This window comes from Schistocerca gregaria, chromosome 8 (genome assembly GCF_023897955.1).
Source record: "Schistocerca gregaria isolate iqSchGreg1 chromosome 8, iqSchGreg1.2, whole genome shotgun sequence".
Taxonomy (NCBI): Eukaryota; Metazoa; Arthropoda; class Insecta; order Orthoptera; family Acrididae; genus Schistocerca; species Schistocerca gregaria.
In genome coordinates this window covers 305,293,900-305,320,087 of record NC_064927.1, presented here as the reverse complement: position 1 = coordinate 305,320,087, position 26,188 = coordinate 305,293,900, and the positions used below count along the sequence as shown (strand labels likewise).

The 26,188-nt window shown below is 39.0% G+C and overlaps 1 protein-coding gene across 1 annotated transcript in view; it reads right to left on the bottom strand.

Moving 5' to 3' along the window:
• LOC126284562 (uncharacterized) overlaps positions 1-26,188 on the bottom strand; it is a 165,341-nt gene that overhangs the window by 126,552 nt on the left and 12,601 nt on the right. The window contains exon 2 of the transcript XR_007551501.1: positions 3,636-3,722. The gene's annotated coding sequence lies outside the window, so the exon portion shown is untranslated. The remainder of the gene's footprint in view (positions 1-3,635; positions 3,723-26,188) is intronic.

The following is a 26,188-nucleotide window of genomic DNA, read 5'->3' as shown; positions in this document are numbered from 1 at the left end:
TCCGCCTCCGTTATAAATGAGCTATATTTACCCAAAATCCTTCCAATAAACCGCCGTCGATCATTCACCTTTCTTCCTAAAAACCTGACCTGATCGTTCCATTTCATATTGTTTTACAAATTTTCGCCTAGATGTTGAATCTATGAGTCTGTGTCATGCTGCACACGACTAACCCTGTATTCTAAAGTTAAAGGAATGGTTTTTTTCCTACTCGATCATATTATCTTAGATCTTTCTAAATTTATAGCACTTGGCAACTCATCACACAAACTAGAAATTCTGTTTGGGTCATCTTGAGTCGTCCTACAGCGAGCCAACGTCGACACCTTCCCGTACATTAGAGCATCATCAGCAGAAAGACGTATATCTCTATAGCCTTTCCGATCACTTACGTATATAGAGAATAAAAGCCAGAGCTTCATAGAAATTCGTAGGTGCCTGGAATGTCGATGGAAGAAACGACGTGAGCGTGTTAGCCGCCGCTACTCTTTCAGTGGGTGTATTACATTATCGTAACATTATCGTAAAAAATTGGTTAGTGGCAACAAGATGACGAATCTTCCATTACACCCCACCCACCTCACGACGCGACGTCACATTCGTATACACGTAAAAACACTGAAAAAGAGTAACAGTGTATTAGTTATTGGTAAAACTAGAGCTCCAGCCATGGCAGTGTATGTTGCAGATTCCGTGCTTTACTCCACACAGTCACCAAAATCTTTGATTGTTTGACGCAGCTAATAGGAACATTAATCATATCGACCGTGGATCTCTGGTGCGTAGTGCTCACAAACGATGTAACATCGAATAATCAGTGAACTAACAACTGAGCAAACATCCAGAAACTTATTAATAAGTTCATGGCTCATATACGAATAATCTAAAACTTTCAGTTATGTCAAATATTCATCCACAGGTGTGATGCTAGCTGGTAGTACGAAGGATACAGGAAACTGCTCAACCTGGGAAAGCAATCAGTCTGCAATGCAAAAATATGGCATACCTTAGGTGGCACTGTACGAGCTCTTAGATTACGTGGAAGAATCTCCGTAGCTTGGGTGAAGGACGGAAAAAGCCAGTTGACAAAGTGAACGAGTTATTTCAGCTTTAATCAGCCCAAATGCTAAGAAGAACTACATTATGAAGGAAAATTAAGGCTACATGACCATTATGCTTACTACCTAAACCACGTTACAGCACGTGAAATAAGAAAAGCTGTAATGAGAATCCCTTCTCAAGCAACAGGTATCGACACTATTAGGCATACCATATTCAAACATATTCCAGACGGCAGGCAGATACCTCGGTTATTAATGTACCAGCACTTCACATTTTCAATGGATCATCTCGCGCTGACATTAACCTGTGATCTTGCCCTGTCAATAACCTAGACAAGCGTATTCGAGGAACTTTATTCCATTACATTAATTATTCTTGGTGTTGTGACATTTTTTTCCGTCAGGCTATTTAAATTTTCCTTCGAGTTTGGGACACAAGGCCTCCAATGGGTAAGAAGTAAAGTTCAGACTACTCCTAAAAACAAAAACTCACATGCACTTAGTGATAAACTAATTACCAGATAATACCAAAACGCTGGATTATACACTTCGGTAACGTGGGTTTCCATGGGTATCGTCGGCTTGGCATTTGCTCTGGCCGCTGAGGTGGGATGTGGCGCTCGTAGACTTTGACGGGGCAGGTCCCTTCCATCGCGTCCTGTTGCAGGAAAGTTTAGTTAGTTACTGCTGAGTAGTTTCCTGCAAGTAAAAGTGTTTTCAATCGTTTCTTTCAGCTACCCTATGGCGTGGTAATCCACTTACGGATGCTGAAAGCAGAAGCTACAATCAGCTACCTTCTCCCAGTTCTACTTTAGTGTTCGTTTCTGGTGCAGGCAACCTCACGCCGAAATGTACATTTTTTGCTGTGAGTTGTGTGAGCGTCGGTGCGTTTCCGTCAATTAAGGTATCATGTCCTGGGAAGTGCGTTTTGATTAGCTTACAATGTCACTGCAATGAGGTGTATTTGTGGTTCGGGACGTTTACGTTTCTTTTCTGCATGCAAATTGCCCTGAGTAACAGTTATCATTAGTTTGTCTGTCCGGTGTTTTGTACAATCAATTGTCTACTGAAATTTCTGGATTTGCGGAATCTACCTGATAGCTTGTACTGATAGACTGTATCAGGGATTGCACGATTAGTTCAGAGAGTGCACTGACGGGGAATCAATTACGCTCATCATTCTGGCGGAAAAGAGTTCTGTTTAAACAGTTAAGGAACCGCGACCGAGCAAGGATGTACTAATTTTAGAAAATTTGTGGTAAGTTCCTATATGACCAAACTACTGACGTTATCGACTCCTAGTCTTACACACTACTGAATATTATTTAAAATAACTTACGGTAAGGGCTACACATACACCCAATCCCAAGGGAGGATTCGAACCTCCGACGGAGAGAGTCGCGCCAACCGTGACAAGGCGCCGAAGACAGCATGGCTACCCCACGTGGCGATGTACTAATTGTAATCAGCTCCACCATAGTTCCTTATATTGTCACTGGATCAAGTTTGTATCAGTTTGGATTCACCGAGAACTCGAATTCATTATATCCAAGTCCGAGCGAACACTGAGTTTCGCTGTATGAGTTTTATGAAGTTTTCTAAACGCCGTTAAGTGCGTGCGTTTTTAAGTGTTGCCCTTTGTTGGCAAGAGTACGATAAGAACTGCATTGCGTTTTCGCATTGCACGTTGTTCAGTGTGAAATACTGAAGTGTGGCAGTAAGGAAAACGTATGTGGGTCACTGCGGTTCAGCTGGATAAGGTAATGTTAGTGCCATCTTTAGGTGAGAGGGTTTTTGTACGAAAGTTTAAGAGATATCTTACGACAAACGGCCTTACTTTTAAGAGGCGGTCACGTTAAGAGTTAGTTTGGTTGTAGTTCGGTGTGTTTCCACTAGTGTATCTACTAAATCATAGCAACGATTACGACAAACCGGGCTCAGGTAATACCTGTTAAGCGTGCAAATTATTCGGCTATTGATAGTGTTAATTGCTAACTGTGATAACCATTTAACCCATGTTATAATCAATACCACGAGGCAGCTGTGTTTGTTCGAAACAGCTTAAACCGATTTGCGGACACTAATAATTACCAACTATATGATAATGAACTGAAGTGTGTTGTCTGTATTACTGTTTGGTATTCTTTGATGTCAGAATTTTACTTTCTTGCAAATATAGTTTCACAAGTTAGTGTCAACATTTTTTTCTAGGACACTTCTTTAGGTTTCTGAGGTGCTGCAAATTTTATTTAATTAACAGTCGGGCTCAAACCGTAAGGATTGACATAAATTCATCGCTTAAAAATAAAATCGCTGATTAAAAGCAAAGTAACATATGTAATTTTTCATCCTAAAAATAAGACCTTGACAATATATTTAAAACTTAGCAGTAATTATTTTAAACTAACACAAGCACCAACAAATTTCAGTACTTATTAATTGTATAAAAATAGCAATGAAGAATTGAAAAGAATATGAGCATAAAAATCGTATAATTTTTGGAATACTCAACTAATTTAAAAAATTATTTCTTTCAGTATATTTTTCAGACATATGTAGTGCTAATATACAAACCAGAGTGCAGATTGTCCTCTGCAACCGCAGGCCCTCCTGCCTGCCCTAGGCACTCCTCGGGACATACCGCCTGTGCAGAGATGGCTCCTGCGCAAAGGAATTGTTTTGTAGTTTTAATATGTGCCATACAACGCAATAACATCAGTAAATTCATCATTCACAACAGAAAATTGAATTATCACGGCACCATGGAAACCTAAAATATGCCACTGGCAAGCATGCGGCTACAATAACGACACTGTTTGAATTCGGCAAAGTATTTGATGCACATGAAATTGGTGCAGCGCGTGAGAAAAATAAACATTTACATACACGTACTTCTGTAGTTACTCTGATTTCTCATACATTATTAAGATGGTTATTTCTCCCTATGTAGGTAGGTGACAGTAAAATACTTTCACATTAAGGGAAAATATTGGTGACTGAAATTTCGTGAGAACATCTCGTCGCAGTGAAATCGACATTCGTTTAATGACTTTCAAAGGACGTAAAAGGGTATTGTAAGCAGTCCCTTTAGTAGAAATGTTGTACTTCTAAACCTTGGTTAAGTCCAGTCCTTGTGATGTCTTCCCTATAACATTACCTATCTGGTCTTTCAAATTTAAATTGGACTCAACAGTAATTCACAGATACTTAGTTCAACTGGCAGCTTTTAAATTTGTGTAATTTCAGGTGTAACCGAAATTTAATGGCTTTCTTTTCTTGCTCATTTGGGTGACCTTATAGTTTATCTATTCTGAGACCATTGTCACTTTTTGAGCAATACAGATACAGTGTCTATTTTGGAAATGGTTTGGATATTCTGATGACTTCACTGGAGGCCAAACGAAAGCTTCTTCTACAAACAGTCTAACAGGGCTACAAAGATTGCCTAATAAAATGTTACATAGGTTAGGGAGGGCAAAGAAACTATAACACTTCTTTTGGGAAAGCCAGATAATAGTTCCGTTTTATCGAAATTGGACGTGTTTTCTTCATAGAGTTATCACAATCGTTTCCGAAGAAAATGAACGAGATTGAATTGGAATAGTTCTCTTTTACTCGATGATTTTCTGTAGATTACTACCAACTGTGACCTATTTGACAGGAAACCACGAGTCCAGTCACGTAACTGAAGTGATACTTCATAGACACGCAATTGATTAGAAGCCTTTTGGGAGGAACAGAGCCTTCTTGAAGCCTAAAAATATGAAATCAATTTGAGATCGCTCGTCGACAACACTCATTCTTGCTTGCGAATGAAGAGATAGTAGTGTTTCACAAGAACAAATTTTCTTAAAACACGTTGACAATGTGTCAATGAATATCACTCATATGAAAATCGATCTTTCTTCAGTGTTCCAAAAACAACGACTTAAAGTACGGGTGAAGAAGTCCCAGGTTTACACAAACTACTGACTTCGTTTCATCGACTGCTACGGTCGCAGATACGAAATGACTAGCACAGGGTTCCACCCTCATTCGAAAGGAGAAGCCGAAAGCTTCATCAGGACTTTCAAGCAACAAATTCACTTTTACGCACTTCTCACATGTGAGGGCAAACTTCAAGACCTCTTCCTCTCATCGTACCATTGCCAGGAGACAACGACTAATCGCTGGAAGACCTCTTGTATGAGAGATCCGACGTCTATCACCTCATCGTAATACAAGGGCTCAGTCAGCGATTGTCGAGTTGTGCCTATCCTTAAAACAAAATAATTTGCTAGCTCCTTATTTGTTGCTGCTAGCCACCTTGTCAGCACATAATTCAATAAAAAATTAAGTTTTTCGTTTTGTCCACTAAATAAAATTTTTCCGAATATGTAACAAAAGTGTCCAGTTCGCGCTGTGGAACAGTAAGCGAATGCTTATAACGTCTACCACTTTTTCCTCCCTTTCTTCTCGTTTCTCAGTCACTCGGGCCAAACACCAACCCACTCTCCACCATAATCATTATATTCTGCCACTTGCTCTTTTTCTCTCAATTTTATCGTCGCCACGTTCTTTAATTTAAACCTATAATTGATATTTGTCATTCTTTAACAAAAGTAAATTCTTCTTTTTTCCTATAGCTGCTGTTGTTCCCCACTATGTTACAGTTATTTCTGATATACTTATTATAAGAATTCCCATAACGTGCATCCTAATGGACATAATTTATGATGCATATGTAGGTTTGTTACGCTCGCCTTAAGCTTAACGCTGCCATTTTATGAAATCCGCTATATTATATCTTAGATTCAAAATCGACGCACAAAATTTTCATATCCCTCTCTTGCTACGCACAATCTATTAGGCCAACAGAAACAGTGAACAGGACGTTTTTTGAAGGAAACTTCGTATGGTTAAATTTTGTACTGGGATACATTTCCTCTAGAGGGCACGGATTCCGATATTCAACAAAAACATAAAAAAGTGATATTCAAATTCCCTCCACCCCCACACTCATGTCTCCACTCAGGATTTCTTGTATATTGTTCCTGGCTCACCCTCCTACCACTGTAAACAAATTTCCGACTATGCCAACTATTATTAAAATTCGACCTTTTCTTGGCCCCCATTGATTGGGCTATTGCGCCAAGAAAATCGTCCGCTATTTCGTTAACATTATTAGTTTAATCGTGCCTGTGTGAGTAACGAAATAAAAACCACTTTTATAAACTTTTAACTTAAACTAAATACATTTACTGTTCGATCCAAACATAATCTTTACAAACACAGTAGTTTAATATTCAGAAAGCATGACGAATACAACGATATAATTGTTCATTTTATGTTCCTAAAATTCGCTAACTTCCTAGCTAAAATCTACACAGACGTTAATTTATCAATTTGGTAGTGCCCGACAAAGCCAGTAGCGTAATATGGCCAGTCAATGAAGACCAGAAAAAGTCGAATTTTGTAAATAATTAGCGTCGTATCAGAACCTTATGCAGCGGTAGGAGTACCGTAAGCAACACAATAGAAATCTGAATAGTGAGGAATGAGTGGAGGTTTTGAGTTGCATTTGAAGGTCACGTTTGTTAATATTTCTTGAATAACCTACAAATCGAGACTCCATGCAAAACGAATTCCGGTACAGAATTTAACTACATGAAGTTTCTTACAAACAGGTCCTGTTCATTTTTCTGTAAGACTAATAGTTTGAGAACTTTTGACATTGCAGTGCGTCAGCAATCGTGAAAAATTTTATGATTATAAAGAATCCGCCTCGATTGCAAATACAAACTGGATGTTGACCTTGGTTTCGGAGCAGATAACCACGCCTTCTTTGGAACACACTAAACTATAATGGGGCATGGTCCAACATTAATATAGAACGCACAAAATGGCAAAATACTCGCATTAAATGTAAAATAAACGGTATGTGTGTACCATGCCAATAGTTGTACCTAGCTCAAACGTCAGAAGCGTGCTTCCTTCACACGTGGTTAACCGAAAGTTTGCTGGGGTGATGAAGCACCCTTCTGACGTTTGTACCAAGTACAGCTATGGACATTGTAGACACGTACCGTTTATTTTACATTTTATGCTAGTATTTTGCCATTTTGGGCTTTCCGCCTGTTTAGGCAGCTCGTGGCATTAGTAGGAGTGGTTACCCGCGCCGAAAACTAGGTTAACATCCGGTTTCTATCTACAAACGAGGTGAATTCTTTATAATCATTACTACTAGTTTGCACATAGAGACCGAGAGAAGATGAAAACTTGGTTCGTAGATTTTGAAGGCCAGTTTAACGTTGCGACCTCCATAAAACAACAGCGACTGTGGGAGCTGAGAATGAATTGGTCACAAACTGCTACTCCTAAAGGTATGGAATAAAGATGCAAAACATTCGCAGTTGGCAGCCGATGGATGAATCTGTGACTTTAAAGAGCAGTAGGCAAAGACAAAAATAGTAAATAGGGAATATATGGACACCAGGATAGAAAGTCTTTCTGAATATCATTCCGCTACTCAGTTGGACAGAAAACATGGCTCACAGACAGGTGGGTAATGTATCAGCATTTGGGGGAGTAGGAGTAGTTGGGCTCAAAGAAGATGGTTCGAGTAATCACAGAATCACTCGACATTTGAAGAGCAGCGATGCCACTAAATTTCGATGTTGATAGGAATGGGGAGCCATGGAGAACACAGAATCAAGAAGGAAGCACTCGACCTGGAGAGACAACAGAACGTGAGGCCCAAGCAAGCAGAGAGGCAATCAGAGCGCCCCTGTCATCGTTATCATGGATCCGACGTGCAACCGGTGCTTCAGTGACCACAAGGGCCAGTAATGGGTGGCTCACAGAAAGGGGGCTCAGCTCACGCCGACCCTTGGGCCAACAGCCATTGACCTCTGTACATCAACAAGCCCGTTTTCAGTGGTGTCGGTCACATTCGACCTGTATTCTCACGCGGCATATTTATTCTGTTTTACTAGATGACTTTCCGTGTACTACTACGAACTGTGATGTTTCTGACAAGAAATCACGTATCCAGTCGCACAACTGTAGCGATATTCAGTAGGCACACAATTTGGTTAGAAGACGCTTGTGAGGAACGGCGGCGAAAGCGATCTGGAAACCTAAAAATATGGAACCAATCTGACATCCCCTGTCAATAGCAATCACCACTTTCTGAGCATAAAGGGCTTCTTGTGTTTCACAAGAACGCTGTTTTCTGAATCCATTCTATGTGTCAATAAATCGTTTTCTTCGAGGTACTTCACAATGTTCCAATACATTATATGTTCCTAAATCCTCTTGCAAATTGATGTTAGTTATATGGGCCTGTGATTCAGCGGATTACTCCTATTTCCCTTTTGCGTATTGGTGTGACTTGAACAATTTTCCATTCTTTAGGTACGAAACATTCTCTGAGCGAGCAGATGTATATAATAGCTATATATGGAGCTATTGTATCACCATAATCTGAAAGGAATCTGACTGATATACAATCTGGATAGGAGGCTTTCCTTTATTAAGTGATATAAGCTGCTTTAAACCCCCCCTTAGAACAATTATACAAGACTGTGCAATTCATGACATCCAGTCTTACAAATTTCAAAAGTCCGGCATCTCTCTCCCCACGTCCACCAATGCTGGCAGCTCACATCCAACTGCGCAACGCTACACGCTGTTAACATCCAGCTGCCCAACACTACAATGGCGAGTATGACAACAATGCCAACCAGCCACTGACTGCACACAGCACAGCCAGTGATTTTTCATACAGAGCGCTATGTGGCGTTACCAATAAAAAACCTAAACAGCCTACTTACATAGCCCCCATGCTCCCCACAAAAAAATTTTACAAATTGTTTGGGGCAGTGGCCAATACAGATTAGAAAAAAATTCATAATTACCATAACAAAGTAATGAAATGCACACACTTATCGAAACAATGTTGGTCAAAAGCTAACATTTTCTCACAGTCCATAAAGACAGTCGTGATCGTTCATCGCAGTAAAATAACAGTGTTTTTGCTCAATGTCTGAGCAGTAAAAGAAAATGCACAGAAGTAGTGGATTTTTATGCAGTCTTGAAGAAGTAGTGTTGTCCTTCCAAGACATGCAGACGGGTAATGAGCCACAACAGAGCAAACCCAGAGCAGAGTCAGTCTAAGTTTTGAAGAATATTGGAATGTTGGTCATCACAGAGCAGACCCACTGTACTGCTAGTGGAGATTATGGTATTGGTGGGCCACCAGAGGTTCAGACCCACTGCAGTCCTTGTAGAAATAATGGTATTGGTGAGCCATCGAAGGTGCATACCCACTTCAGTCCTTGTAGAGATGGCCAGAAGCCATCTGCTGCGACTGTGCAGGTGCACAATCACCATCTAACAGTCTTGTGGACAATATAGCAAGTAAATAAACCACAACATGTGCACTCACAATTTTTTTGGAAATGTCCTTAGAATGAGCAATGTTGTTAACCAGTCCTTTGCTGAATTATTAACACAAATGCAAACACTATCAGTCCCTACTTTTCACATATTGTCCATATACTGTGGCCAACAGAAACGTGTGCAGTGAAATGTAACTTAAAAGTTACTTAATTTGATGAACTGGTGTCAATTACAATTTTATAACATAAAAATACAATAACAAAGCTACAAAATATATCATTAAAGAACATAATAGTACAGATAACTTTGGTAGTAAAACAGGCTTTACAAAAGAATAGAAATAAAAATGCACATCAGTGTTACAAAAATAATGAAATAAGTACATACATAAAGATCAGAATAACTTTTGAAACATAAACTTCACACATGAGAGTTAAAACAGAACAGAATTAATAATGTCTAACATCTTTACAAAGTACATAACATGTTATTAATGCAAATTATATTTGAGGATAACAGTATTCCTCATCATAGTTCATGTAGCTGAGTATTAGAAAAATTCTGCAATATAAGTCTTATCAGATAAACATATAAAGACCAGAAGAACATAAATACACAAGGGTACACAAACACATAGTGGGATAACACAAGGAAAGGACAGGGTTTGTTTTCAGTGTAACATTTGGTACTGTAGTCCAACCCAAAACTTCATTCCATAGATCTTTCATCTTATTTCAACATTTGTTTCCACCAAAAAAATTCTATCCAAGCATGAATTTTGTATTTTATTTCCAAGAAAATCCTATCTAAATTTGTTGTCCCTAAACCCTACTTCCTTTGTTACTATCCTCTTTCAAAATACTTTTTTGGCCATACCATATTCTTATAGCTTCTCAATGCATTCCTTCCAATTCATCGCAACTCATTCTCTTATATAGTCTAACCCCTCTTAAGCTAACTTAAATCAACTGAGCTCAGATGATTAACTAAGGGAAGAGGCAATGCGGCAGCACAAAACAATTAACACAAACAGCGATGACAAAAAAAATTTAAATTGCCAAAGCAATTGCAATATTACAACTAAAATAAGGCACTGTGCAGCAAACAGGAAAATAAATCCGTAGTAAAACTGTCTTAATGGAGTAATACAAAGTAAATTCAGTAACACTATGCCTGGCAAACAGCAGCAACGAATGCAATAACTTATATCTAAACATGACAAAGCTCAGGCAGAAAAAATATTACATTAAAGACAACAATGCAGATAAGGGAAATGTATATTCACATCTTAAGGTCTATGTAATTAAAGTGGTGTACCACAAAAACTTATTCTATGAAATAAATTACCAAGAACTGGAAAAGAAAGTTATGTATGCACTTCCTGTGAAGGGAAATGTCTTTTTGTGCTCCCTCATTTTTGGAAGTATATCACTTTATTATTATATACTGGATCTGTAGACAGAAAATATTTATATTAGTATATATATAAAATTTTATTTTAACTATTGTTGCAGTGCAGCTAGAAACTAGAAATTAAACAAAATTGGCAAAGGAAGGCGTAAAACGTTATTCGCTAGCCATAAGGCATTTTATAATGCAGTAAACAATCTTCCAACTAGCAAGACAATAGACATGAAACGTTTCTCATCATTTCATTTCAGTAAATATCATAAATTAAGATCTCTACAGTGTAATCATGTTTTCAAGTTTGAGGGTGTCGTATTTACGATGCTTTCCACAAACGAATGTCAATAGCGAAGATAATGGCCTCTTTTTTTTTCTCTCCACCTGTGCCTCTGACAGGCACACACTAATGGATTTTTTCAAGGCGTCTGTCGAACAGCTGTGTGCCCACGACGCATAATGTACAGCTTGTCACTTAACTCTCTTACCGAAATATTTGCGACAGCAGTTTCCGCTACAGTGACAGTCTCATATAAAAATATTTCACAGGTCAATAATTTGCGTTACAGATCAGTAGAAACAAAATCCTTTAAATATAATAGTGTCCCAAAAAATTTTCGCTCTTCTTGTAGCGTCGTGATATAATCGTGTAGCTATCAAAGAAACCAAATGCTAATTCATCTTTAATCTCACTGAAAGTACTTTGAATAACGAATGTCTTTTCTCCTAAACCAAAATGTTTAGTTAAAATCTCATTAACAGTATATGTTCTAAGTATGTAAGCCTTATAGTTGTTACGTAATCGTGCAACTAATAAGCAAGAATGTACGAATAACAAAACTGTGTCGTCTGTTCACTATAATAATGCATTCATATTTTCTGTTTGAAAATGTTCCCCAGGTTCTAGACTGGATAGTTAACTTCAAAACATTGTTGCATGTTAACAGTTTCTCAGTGTGACAAAGCATACTAGAAATGTGAAGTGAAATGTTTTATGGCAAAGACAAAGTTAAAAAGCAGATTATATTTCAATAAACGGTTTTACATGTGAAATGTGGTGTAAACCTTTACTCTTCTTAGTACGCAGTGTTTCAACTTCAACACAATTATCATGTAGCATACGTTGGATTCTGTAAGGTCCATTGTAAACTAGAAAGAATTTGTTACTCAAGTGTTTCTTCTTATGTGACAATGAATGAGCTTTAATGAGAACTTTCTGACCAATATATAATTTCTTTCCGTTTGCTTTACCATGTAATTTTCTCCTTTTGTCTGCAGCAGAACTTATATTTTTAGTAGCCAAATCAATTATGTCTTTGTGTCGAAGTTTACGTGTATTCGGGAAAGGTACAAGCTCTCTGAATCTGTTCGGTGGTTCTTTATTCTTCAGAACATGAACAGGTGGTAAAGCAGTGGAGTCATGAGCCATTTCATTCAGCACGTTTTGAAATAAGTGTCAATATCTGTCCCAATGCTGATGCTTTCTGTGACATTAAAGTCTGCAAAGCTTATTGATTTCTTTCATAATCCATTCAGACGGGTTACAATGTGGTGAGTACAATGAAATAAAAACAGATTTGATTTTAAGGTTACGGAGCATGCGTGACAGAACAGCAGATTTGAATTGCGGTCCGTTATCTGAAATGACTTTACTGATGTGTCCAACTTCACGTAACAAAGGTGTTGGATACAGACTTACGTAATGGAGTGAAAGAAACAAATTTTGAACTAAGTTCAACAGCGACTAGAACGTACGAAAATCCATTAGATCTTCTGACAAGCGGTCCCAAGAGATTAACAGCAGCACATTCTTTTAATTGAGAAGGAACGATAGGAAACAATGGACCACGTTGCGAGACAGTAGATGGTTTCGCCTTTTGACAAAGTTTACAAATAGACAAGACTCTTCGAATTCTCTTTTCCATATTTTTAAAATAACAAGTCGTTCGAAGAATATGATATCATTTTCGTGGACTAAAATGTGCATAGCTGAAATGAATGTACCAAATGAGCTTATTAACGAAATCATCTGGAATGCAAAGTACCCATAGCTTGTCATCAACAGTGCACCGTTTGAACAGTATGTTGTTCCTAACCAGATAATAATGCCGAATCTGTGTGTGTGTCTTTTCATGCCATTTACTTTTGATGTCTTTCCAAATCGGATCTTTATCTTGTTCATTAGCAATGTCCTTTAAAGATGTGGTGATGAAGTTTTCAAAGGCGACTTTCTGAATGTAAAAAATACTGAAATTTTTCTCTAGTTTGCTTTCTGTGTTACTTTCCTCAAGCCCAGACGGTGCGAGTGACAGTGCGTCCGCAACAATGTTCTCCTTGCCAGGAATGTAGACTATTGTGAAGTGGAATTCTTGCAGAAACAATGCCCTACGTTTTAACCTGTCGTGGTTTAATTTTGAAGATATAAGAAATTGTAATGCACGATGATCACTGTATACTTTTATGTGCTTGCCAAAAAGAAAGAAACGGAATTTCTTAAATGCCCAATCGATAGCTAAAGCTTCCAATTCAGTAACGGAATAAATTTTTCAGATTTTGTTAGCACTCTGCTAGCAAACTCAATGGTTTTCTGAACCTTAATGTCATTTTCTGTCGCTTCTTGAAATAAATGGGCACCAAGACCGGCTTTAGAAGAATCCGTGCTAAGGCAAAAATCTTGTGAGAGATCTGGATGAACCAGTATTGGCGCGTTAAGTAGCGATTCTTTCAAAGAATTGAATCCCAACTGTGCTTGTTGGTCCAGTTCCAAATAGTATTTTTTCCAGCGAGAGAACAAAATTTTGGTGTAAGTAGAGTTTGTATATTCAGAAAACGACGGTAAAAATTCACGAGACCTAGAAAACTTCGGATTTGTTTTTTTGTGGATGGAACTGGAATGCCTCTGATTGATTCTAACTTTTCAGGATCCGGCTGAATGACTTCATAAGAAATAATATGTCCCAAATACCTCAACTTTGACCTACCGAAGTCAGACTTTTCCAAGTTAACTGTAATTCCAGATTCTGCAAAAATAAGTAACAAACTGTTGAGGATGTGATTATGTTGTTCCCATGAGTCTTCTGCTGTTAGAATATCATACACATATAAGTTGATGTGACGTTTTAAGAATTCAGGTGATATGGAATTTGCCCACGAATGAATGCTGCCGAAGAAATGTTCAAACCAACAGGATGTTTCCGAAACTGATAACAAACGCCAGAACAAAGGAAAGCTGTGTATTTTCTACATTCTGGATGAAGTTCGATCTGATAAAAGCTGGATCTGATATCAATAGAAGACAACACTTTTACACCATTAAAATTTTGAAGAAGTTTTTGTAATGTTTGAAGCCTGTCTGTTTCAGGAATAATGGTAGTATTGATTTGTCTCGAATCTAAGACAAGCCTCATCGATCCATTTTTCTTCTCAACAACATGTAATGGATTGTTTTATGAGCTTACTGTAGGCTCAATAATGCCCTCGTGAAGCATAGTTTGTATTTTTGTTCTAACACGGTCCCTATAATGTGCTGGAAATACGTATGGTCTACCACAAAATTTAGTATGCTCACGAACACGAAATTGGTACTGAAATCCCTTGATTGTTCCTGTACTGTGAGTAAAAACTGTGGAATACAGCAAAGACACGCTAGACGTAATTGTCCAATCCATCACGGACTCTGTGACGGCCGCGGTCATGGACAAACTGCAAGAGTTTGTCGTGAGCAACAGCACCGAAATCCAGTCTCTTAGAAAGTCCCTGGCCGCACAAGAGAAAAAAGCCGACGACCTAGAAGCTAAAATGTCTGCTGCCATCGATGAAATTGAGCAGTATCAGCGAAGGAACAGCTTGCGCTTGTTCGGGGTAGCTGAAAACGATCGTGAAAACACCATCGAACTGGCCATTAGCCTTGTGCGTGAGAAACTTGACGTGGCCGATATTGACAGAAGCAACCGTGTTGGGCGCATGATACCAGGTGCCATGAAACCCAGGCCCATAATAATTAAATTTGTGTCTTACCGGAAAAGAGCTGAAGTGTTTGCTCAGAAAAGAAAACTCGCCAAGAATGGAGTTACCCTGAGGGAAGACCTGACGCGCGAAAGGCTAAAAGTTTTGAACGCTGCGATCACAAAGTTCGGCCTTCCAAAATGTATGGACCCAGAATGGCAGGATCGTAAACAAGACCGAATGATGGAGGAAAACGGTGACAAACATGTTCGAACTGAAATACTGAGCGAAATCTCTAGAGACACAAAGTCTCAAATTGTAATCTGTCTAATATAAGTTAATTTTTATTCTTTCTTTCAATTTTTTTAGCTTAAACACTGCTCCGTTATTTCTATAAGTACAATAAGTACCCTATTTAAAATCAGTCAATTGTTTCACAAAAATATTGTTTCTTCATTTGTCTATCATAAGTGCTCATTGATATTGTCAGTCAAATGGGAATTAACATTCTCCATTAACAGGAATCTCCTTACAACCGTCTTTCTATGTCTGTTATTTTCATCTTCGTCACTACCACTACTACTAGTATTATCTTTTTCGTAACCACTACTGCCGCTTTCCATCTTTCTTTTCGCTCCCTTCTCCGATAGTCCAGAGATGCTTGAGTCAGTCATGACCTTGGACACACCTGTATATATGTCTTCCCCGTGAAATCCAGCTCTTGCCCCTCTTCCAGCCAAAAGGTAAACGGAGCGCCCTCGGTCCTACAGGCAGCCACAATGGGACGGACCGGTTCCGGCGGCGGGCTCTTTGTGGCCCACGCGAATGCGCAGTCGCTAACGGCTCACTTCAATGAGTTCTGTGACCTGTTCTGCCAGCTGCTGCTTTGGTTGAAACCAAAAATTTCTTCCGACGCTATCCGAATCGCTGGTTACTCTCTCCTAAGGGCAGATCGTGAAACAGGACACGGGGGTGGTGTGGGTGCCTATGTTCGCTCTGATCTGACATATACTATACTATGCACATCGGATGCAATGGGCGAAGGAGAAGCAGAGTTCTTGTCTTTCGAAATAAAAACATCAAATCAGAAACTGCTAATTGGAGTAAACTATAAACCTCCAAACGTCGGTGCCATGTCCTTCTTTCAGTCTGCCCTGTCCTCACTCGTGACACAGTATGAACACATAATCATTATGGGCAACACAAACATCGACTTACAGTTAAAATCTCCCTCTGCCGAAAAACTAAGGCGGCTGATCCACTCCAATGATATGAGTTTAACAACGTTGGACCCAACTCATCACACGCCACAAAGCCACACACTTATAGATATAATAACAACAAAGCGACCAGATAAAATAATCCGCGCCAACCAGACATCCGCTGCAGGACTCTCTGTTTCATGACGTGATATTCTTAAATTACTCAATGCATACTACCAAAGAAAAATCTCACCTGGTAACCTACAGAAACTTAAAAAATGTTAACCATGACGCTCTTCAAAAGGATTGCTCAGATATCCCTTGGCAGGATATAAGCAATGAACCGACTTTAGAAGGAAAAATTGGGGGATTATGTAGCAAAATTATTGCACTGTATGATAAACATGCTCCTCAACGCACTGGCAAGGTAAAGAGAGCTCCCGCGCTGTGACTCACCACTGCATTACGCCAGTTAATAAATAAACGTGATGCTGCACATAGGGCCTTCAAGCGTAACCCAACTCCCAAGGCGTACGAAGCTCATAGGAAACTCCGAAACAGAACCAAGCAAAGCGTTAGGAATGCCAAAATCACACATGGCGGCTCTGTCGTAAGCGGCATATCAAAACCTGCTGTACTGTAGAAAAAGCTGCGCAGTTTCGGTACAGGGAAGCGAAGATCTGACGCTGTTTATCAAGCGTCTGCAGAAGAATTAAACGATTTCTTCTCAACAGCTGTGAACTGGCACGTAGCGACAAATTACCAATCTCTCGAGAAACAAGTTTTTCCTGAAACATGTCACTAACTGCACAGTACACAAGGCAATTATGAGAATCTCTTCTGAGGCAGTAGGATATGATGGAGTGAGCATTGGCATGATTAAGAACGTCGTAGACTCTATTATTCCAGTTATCACAGACATCTTCAACCTGTCTCATGTCAGTAGTACACATCCTATTGAGTGGAGGCAAAGTTTAATTGAGCCTATACTCAAGACTGACAACCCTAAGTCACCAGGTGACTACATGCCGATCAGCATACTACCTGCCATATCTAAAGCCATAGAATACATCGTCCATGAGCAGCTGACGGATTACCTTAAAACTCATAACATTCATGACGAATATCAGTCAGGCTTTTGAAAGCACCATAGTACAGCAACTGCATTAATCAAAGTAACTGATGACATTAAACATGCTATGGACAGACGTGAAGCTACTATCCTAACACTGTTTGACTTTAGCAAGGCTTTTGACACAGTTGATTTCGATAAATTACTAATTAAAACGAAACAGCTGAATTTCTCAAACAGCGCAATACACTGGTTCGACAGCTACCTCAAAAACAGAAGTCAACAAGTCATTTGTGGGTCGGAAAAGTCATCATGGAAAAGTGTGCCCTCTGCAGTTCCCCAAGGCTCCGTCCTTAGTCCACTACTCTTCTCATACATTAATGATATTTCTTCAGTGATTCACTCCTGCAACTACCATCTTTATGCCGACGACATCCAACTGTACATAAGCGCAAGCCCCAAAAACATTGCTGGCGCAATAGCGAGTATGAACGCAGATCTTTGCTCCGTTTCTCGATGGGCACAGAACCTAGGTCTGAAACTAAACCCCAAGACATCCCAGGTCATACTTATATCTTATCCAAAGTTAATCAGCTGGTACTTTCGCGAAACAGTCCCTAAAATACTCCTAAATGGTACCCAACTACCATTCACAAAAACAGTATAAGACCTTGGAATAAAATTGGATGAACGCCTAAACTAGTAAGAAAAAACAGTCACAGCTTGCCGGAAATCGCTCTCCTTCCTACATGCAATTCAAAAATTTAGAAAAACATTTCCAACCCATGTTAAACAAAAATTAGTACAAACACTAGTCTTGCCTAATCTTTACTACTGCGATGTAGTTCAACACGGCACAAATGTCAAAATTCTAGATGCCTCGAGCTAGTGATGAATGCTTGCGTTAGATATGTGTGCAATATTCGGTTGTATGATCATATCAGTCCTTCATACTCCCAGCTAGGATGGATGCGCCCACATAAGGCACACGATGTGCATATTTCATCGATTTCTTAGCCACTGGTGCCCCCAATACTTATCTTCTCACATTAAACACCTACTATCATTCCACAATCGCAATACCAGATCGGATACGTCTATCATCTTGGCTGTACCTTTACATAACACAAAATCTTTTTCTGTGCCATTCTCCATCTCAGCCACACGACTATGGAACGCGCTACCCTGTGATCTGCGTCTTATCCAGAACTACTCAACATTCAAGAGGGAACTCAAAACTTACAAATTAGGGATGGTATAACCACCATTGTTGTGCCCCTCCCATCTCTTTCTTTCTCCTCTCCATCACAGCTTCAAATTTTACCATTCTATTTCTCTTCCTCTAACCTATCTACCTCTTATATATCTCTTTCACCCTATTCTATTTTATTATGTCTTTGCTCAATGAGAATAACTCACAAGCTGCAAGAACATAACGAGAAAATTCCCAACTAACAATGGGACTGACATTCACAAAAGAAATGTATGTTTACTTTCATATGCATGGTCATTATTATTATTATTATTCTTGATTGTTATAATTGTTTTATTCTTATAATTATCATTGTACTACTGTTATAATATCTATTTTTTCTGTAACATCAATACTGCATAATTCGTTATATGTCCTTAATGTTATGTAGAAACTGTAACTCGTTCAATCTAATATGCCTGGTTAGGTGTAAGAGAGGGCCTGAAGGCCCTAATCTTGCCAGGTAAAATAAATGCATTAATAAATAAATAAATAAATAAATAAATAAATAAAATCTCAAAAGTGTCCTGCCTATCAGTGTCATTAGAATTCTCAATTGTTTGAATTTTATTCTGAATTAACTCATTAGTTTCAAATATGTCGTCGATATCATCCCTGTCAGTACTTGCAGAGTGATAGTTAGTGTCTAGTTGCGTATAAAATTCCGAACTGTTGTCTAACAGAAGGTAAAGCCGATTAACTTTACAGAAACTTCATATCAGCGCACACTCAGCTGCAGAGTGAAAATCTCATTCTGGAAACATCCCCCAGGCTGTGGCTAAGCCATGTCTCCGCAATATCCTTTCTTTCAAGAGTGCTAGTTCTGCATGGTTCGCAGGAGAGCTTCTGTAAAGTTTGGAAGGTAGGAGACGAGGTCCTGGCGGAAGTAAAGCTGTGAGTACCGGGCGTGAGTCGTGGTTCGGTAGCTCGGATGGTAGAGCAGTTGCCCGCGAAAGACAAAGGTCCCCAGTTCGTGTCTCGGTCGGGCACACAGTTTTAATCTGCCAGGAAGTTTCATATCAGCGCACACTCCGCTGCAGAGTGAAAATCTCATTCTGGAAACATCCCCCAGGCTGTGGCTAAGCCATGTCTCCGCAATATCCTTTCTTTCAGGAGTGCTAGCTCTGCATGGTTCGCAGGAGAGCTTCTGTAAAGTTTGGAAGGTAGGAGACGAGGTACTGTCGGAAGTAAAGCTGTGAGTACGGGGCGTGAGTCGTGCTTCGGTAGCTCATTGGTAGAGCACTTGCCCGCGAAAGGCAAAGGTCCCCAGTTCGTGTCTCGGTCGGGCACACAGTTTTAATCTGCCAGGAAGTTTCGTGACCTGTAATTGTTGTGCTCTTGTTTTCGTCTTCTGCGATTGTCAGTGTCTATTTCCAATTCTTGTAACAGTCCCTGAAAAGCTTCAATGTCCTCTTTGCAACGTCCTGCCAAAATAATCTGTCGTAATTGTTCCGGTAATTTAATTAAGCAAATGCGGATGAGTTCTGAGTAGCTGTATGGATTCTCATGTAACATGTCTTCAAAATATTTCGCAAGACTGGAAAATTCAGTTTGTTCGAAATGTTTCATCATAATGATGCTGTGTTTTACTCGGTCTTGTGTAGCTTGAGACCAATATGCTGATAGGAAGGCATGATAAAATTCTCCTTCACTGTGACAATCGTGAATGACCGACCACATTCTTATAGCTGGTTCATTCTCTAAGTAGCCACACATAAATTCTATTCTGTGCTCTAATGACCAGTTAGGAGGAAAACAATGACAGAATTGATGGAGCCACGTTTGTGGATGAGTGTCGTTGAGTGAATTCTTAAATGTTTTGAATTTACGTCTAGTACTGAACAGCTTATCGTCAATATCAGCGTGTCGGAGGGGTAGCATATCGGTCATTGTTACGTTGTGTCGGCGGTTCCATCTCAAAATTCGGTGCACCTTGCCAATTTCTTTAATAATTTCCGGAATGGCCTGTGTTATTATTTTGTGGCTTTTCCGTATTTCTAAGTCCCTCTTCCTGTGTTGGAGCGCGAGTGTCCTCTGAAAAACGTAATTGTTGTATTACCTGTGTCAGCTGATCTTGTACTACCCGTATTTCTCTTTGGTGTTGCGTATTAATTTGATTCTGATTTTGTTTGAATTTCCTAATTTGTTCGCACTCTTTTGTGTCATTCAGATCATCATCTACCTTTGCAGATAAGTTAATGAACTGATCCGAAAGTTCGGCTACTTTCTCCGATAGTGCACTTATTTCCTCAGTGTGTTTTTCTGAATCAAATTTCAGAGTGTCCATTTGTGTTGAAATCGTATCTACTGTGTCCTTTAAGTTTTGTTGAGATTTTGCAAGTTGCATAACCGAATCGGTAGATGCAACTGAGTCAAATTTGGCTTGGAAGGTCTCATGATTTTCATGAACAATAGTTTGCAGTTCTATTATGGCTGATTCGTGATTCTGTAATGCATTTTCATGTCGCGAAAAAATAGGTTGAAAATACTCACAAAATTGTGTTTCTACGTCATTAAAGCCTTTTTGACATTTCGATTCGATTTTGTGCAACTCAGTAGTTAAATCTTCAAGTGTTTGTTCAAGCGTATGTTCCACTGAGTCTAACGTATGAAGCTTTTGCTCCATTGTGTCTAACATGTGAAGATTTTGTTTCGTTTGTGTGTAACTTTTGAAGCTTTTGCTGTCTTTGTCTCTGATTTTGTTCCATTGTGTCTAACGTTTGAAGATTTTGTCCCATTTGTTTCTGATTTTGTTCAAGCGTTGTGTCTAAGTTTTGTAGTCTTTCTCTCATTTGTTGCATTAACTGTAAAAACAGTGCACTGGTGTCTGAAACATGTTCCTTAGTACTATTCGGCAGTGCATTTGAACCAGCAATATTCGCATTTTGAAAAGCATAAAATGTGTCTTGATTTATTTGAGAAACCGGCGAGGACGCAAAATCTGAATCCACAGCATTTGCAAGAGTGTGTCCTGTCATTTCGGAATCCTGAGGCGAGGTGTTGCCAACCGACCGATCGATAATGCTTCCTTGTTCACTAATTGTTTCACTGCCTACACCATTATTTGCAGCCTGCTCCATTTCCCTATGCACAATTACCAAACTAAACTTTGAACATTAGTTAATTCATTACATGGTGGCGCTAACACACTGCTTTCGTCTTCACTGTCATTTCTCAGTTTACTTTGAAGCCTAGTATTACGTTTTTCACACGCCATTATTGTCACAATATTTCCCACGATAACACAGAAAAGCACAATTTGAAGAGGCAAAAATAAGAGAACACGTTAACGTAGAACTGAAAATAATATCTAGTTAATTGCAACCGCAGCTGCGAAATACTTGGTGTAAACCGACATGCATGCCACAACTGTTTTCTGAACAACAATGAAAGACTACAATTACAAAAGAGATTCTCCTTACATTTACGCGCTAGCAATAAATAAAATCTACACTAATTACACAAACTACAAGAAAAAAATCAGACGATTCCAGTGAGGTATCCTCGGCTAAGGGTCGACATATGAAACGTCCCCTTAGAACAATTATACAAGACTATGCTTAAAATGACACACAATATTTTTTTAGCGCAACGCAATCTGACTTTCAAAAATCTCTACAAAAAAATGGCCCTGACTAACATTAACCTATACGTTTCACAAATCGCTTACCTCACAAAAATCTTGGTTACTCTAACTACTGCAATAGAGCGAGCGCCACTACTGCTAGCTAAATAAAAGATTCAAACTACGAAAGGCACTAACTACTGACAGGGATAGTTAGCAAATGAATGTATTTAATAGAGACCAAATGATATATTTACCTTAATATCATCAAAAGTCATAATATATATAGCGGTTCATGACATCCAGTCTTACAAATTTCAAAACTCCGCCATCTCTATCCCCACGTCCACCACTGCTAACGGCTCACCTCCAGCTGCACAACGCTACGCGCTGTTAACATCCAGCTGCCCAACACTACAATGGCGAATATTACAACAATGCCAACCAGCCACTGACTGCACACAGTACAGCCAGCAATTTTTCATACAGAGCGCTATGTGGCGTTACCAATAAAAAAACGTAAACAGCCTACTTACAGATTTACTACACCGGGGACATCAATTCCTATGTTTCACATTTTCGTAGTTGTTCTTTATTGGAATTCAGGAACGTTTACTTCATCTTCTTTGGTGCAGGAGTTTCGGAAAGCTATGATTAATAACTCTCCTTTAGTGGTACTGTCATTAGTGGCTTCACCGTTGTTATTGCTCAGTGAAGGTATTGACCGCGTCTTGCCACTGATGTGCTTTATGTGTGACCAGACTGTCTTTGGGTTTTCTGCAGATCCCGAGAAAGAGTTTCGTTGTGGAAATTATTAAAAGTATCTCACACTGAAGTACGCAATATATTTTGAAGTTCTGCAAAACATTGCCAATCTGGGGGATTTTGCGTTCTTTTAAATTTGGAGTGCTTTTTTCGTTGCTCGTTCAACAGCTATCTCACCCGTTTTGTGTAGCATGGAGGTCCCGTATCATCACTTATTACTTTATGTGGTATATATCTCTCAACAGCCTTCGATACTATCTCATTGAAATCATTTCAAATACTTTTTACGCTAACATGATCAGATCTGAAGGAGTGGAGACTGCCTCTTAAAGAGGCATTATGAGCATTTTTACCGGCTTTCATAAATAGATGTACTTTGCTTTTCCTTTTGATGGTTGTGGGTGTTACGGTATTCAGCCTAGCAGAAGCCGCCTTGTGGTCGCTAATCCCTGCATTCGTCATGATACTCCCAATTGGTACGGGATTATTTGCTTCTAAGAGGTCAAGTATGCTTTCGCAACCATTTATGTATCGAGTTGGCTCATGAAGTACTGGTTGAAAATAATTTTCAGTACAATTTCGGATGACTCTTTTTGCCTGTCGCCGGCTTTATATGTGTAATTTTTCCAGCATATCGATGGTAGAATTAAGTCACCAACGACTATAATTGCATGATTGTGGTACCTATTGAAATGAGACTCATGTTTTCATTGAATTTTTCAGCAATATATGTTCTGAGTCGGGTGGTCGGTAAAACGATCCAATTAATAGTTTAATCTGACATACTAATTCGCAGGAAATATCTACTCCAATTTCACTACAAGGTAAACAACTTCTGAGAGCAATAAATAATCCATCACAACTGTATTTAATCTATCCTTTCTGATCACTGTTAAATCATTTAAAAAAAATTCTGCTAACTTTATTTCCAGCTTTATCCAGCTTTTAGAACTTATAACTACTTGCGCTTCAGTACTTTCTATTAGGGCTTGGAACTCTTGTTCTTTCCCAACACAGTTATGACAATTCACAATTACAACACCGATCGTTTCTGCAACTACCTTTCTGTGTTTTAACCTGGCCCCGTTTAGACGGACGCCCTTTCTGTGGTTTACTGAAACCCTCTAACCTAAAAATTTGCTTCGGAAGACGTTCTCGTTTACAATTACTCGGCTTTGCTCTGGTCGTGTTCCTCGTGCTCAGCACACCCATTGGCGCCTTCCAAGAAGGCCCAGTGCACTGCCCAACTTATTTTCTCACTTTTAACTAAAATAGTGCCGGTCCTGACAGCTCCCCGCAGAAATACATTAATGGGCCCTACACAAGGTAGCAGTACTACTATAAAAGTTGTACATGGATTGTTTAGATGATCCTGAAAGAACGCAGCTACATTTTGTACACTATCGTCGGTTTCTTGGGATTACTGAGCCATCTGTTTCTCTACGAAGTCTTTCTTACGTCACTATTTTGTCATCTGTCCTCCTGCTCGCAACGGTAATTCTGTTTCTCTGATGAACTCACTACAGTCGTTCTCTTAGAAAGAGAAAGCAATAGTCACCACCTCAAATTTCATTAAATAATTTCTTATGCAAATGTTGTAACAATCACATTCGGAATAACGCAAAGATACAACTTCTATCATAACTAAGGTTGTACTTAGGATATGTAGCAATAGGACCAATTATAATTTGTTGTACCACTTTGACCAATTGAATATATCAGGACCCTACCTTTCACCATACTTCCAGATTTCATTTACTTCAACAGCTTGAGATGAACATCTATTATAAAATATGGTATTATCTTCCACACCAGGAACTACATACAACCATTTATTGACACATGAATGTGTCCATTAACTTTTAGCCTATGAATTAATTTTTATTTAATACTATTATTAGGACAATGCCTGTTCCATTGTAAGGCCATTTCAATTTTCTCGGTCATACATCGTAATTTCCACAACAGTATGGTAATAAGTTTTCCTCCTTTTATCTCTCTCCTTACATAATTTCTATTCGTTACCAGCTGTCGTAATAACTAGTCAACATAAAATTATAATTGTCTAAAATTCTCACTTAAGTTAATATCAATTAAATATCCTAAACATCAATGGTACCAAATACACGTAGATTCTTGGCATTCAATAGACTACACCTACATAATTTACAATTAGAGGTAATTGAAACCTTACATTTCTCTTCCGCTTGGATTAGCCTTAGGTATTTAACATTCTCTACCGAATTTACCACGTATGGTGCAGGTAGTCTTTCTGTGTGTGAACTACTGCAATCACTAACTCTTCATATTCTATACATAACTGGCTCAATGACTTGTAGTTCTTTTCAGAGTCACATCTGTAGTTCTAAGACAGTGCGTGTGAAATGTTCCACTTCTCTCATACCATTCTTAAGCAACTTCCCATTTCTGCTGATCGAATTTACCATCCAAGTCAGACCAGACAAGGGGCATTCACTACAGGCACTTGCACTTTGACATTTTCCACAGTTGTTCTGATCTAGATTCGATCATATGTGTGTGCATTTTATAATAAGCGACATTCGCCTCGTCCAAGGTTCCGAACAAAATTTTGCTAAATTATCATACAAAGTTAAGGATACATTAATTTATCATTTTATGGATCGCGTTACTTGCGACCTTTCCACATTGTGTGTGACCCCATTAATCAACATATTACAATTCTTCTTACAAATATTTAGGTGCTATAGTTTCTCCTTGTCTTGTTGAACAACCTTCAAATCCGCTCTCTTTGCGCTACTAAGTTTTCATGAATAGTTCTAAGATTTACTTACGTTACTAACTTTCAGGTGATACTGATAACTTCGACGATCGTTGATGATGGTAATATAATCCTGAGGAAGCCCGTGCACTTGAACATTCCAGGCTTAATAACTTCAACTAATGATCCAGAGACAAGTCATCACTGTGCATGCTAACATGATGATTTGGTATTCAATAGAAGGAAACCTCACTTAAATTTAATTGAAAGTTTATGTCATTCACTTCTATTTCAATAGTATGTCTTCTGCCTATTGACGTGTACCTACAATTTTGCTATCTCTCGGTCTCATTTACTACATCAGGCAGTGCTACCCTTAGTACGAAGGTGATATACCCATTTTATACCATTCACAGATACTAAGATATGGATGGGAAGGTTTCATGCTGCTAAGCGTCGGATAACATGATGAAAGGCAAGCGAATGATGTCTTCACTGAATCATCTGGAACGGTAATCCTAGAAGTGCTATGACATCCTGGAACTGTTTGTTACTGGTGATAAAACATGAGTGCTGCATTTCACGCCGGAATCCCACTAGCAGAGAATGGTGTGGAAACATCCACGTTCGGACGTCACAAAAAACAAAAAAAAGAAAATATCTGTCTTCTAGGGTGCAGGCGATAAGGTAATGTTCCAAGGAGGGGTGCGGCAAGTGATGGCGTATCGTGGCCATAAAAGCAAACTTTCGCCGCTTTGTGCTAACGGATACGTTTGTTGGACGTCCCACACTGATTTCAG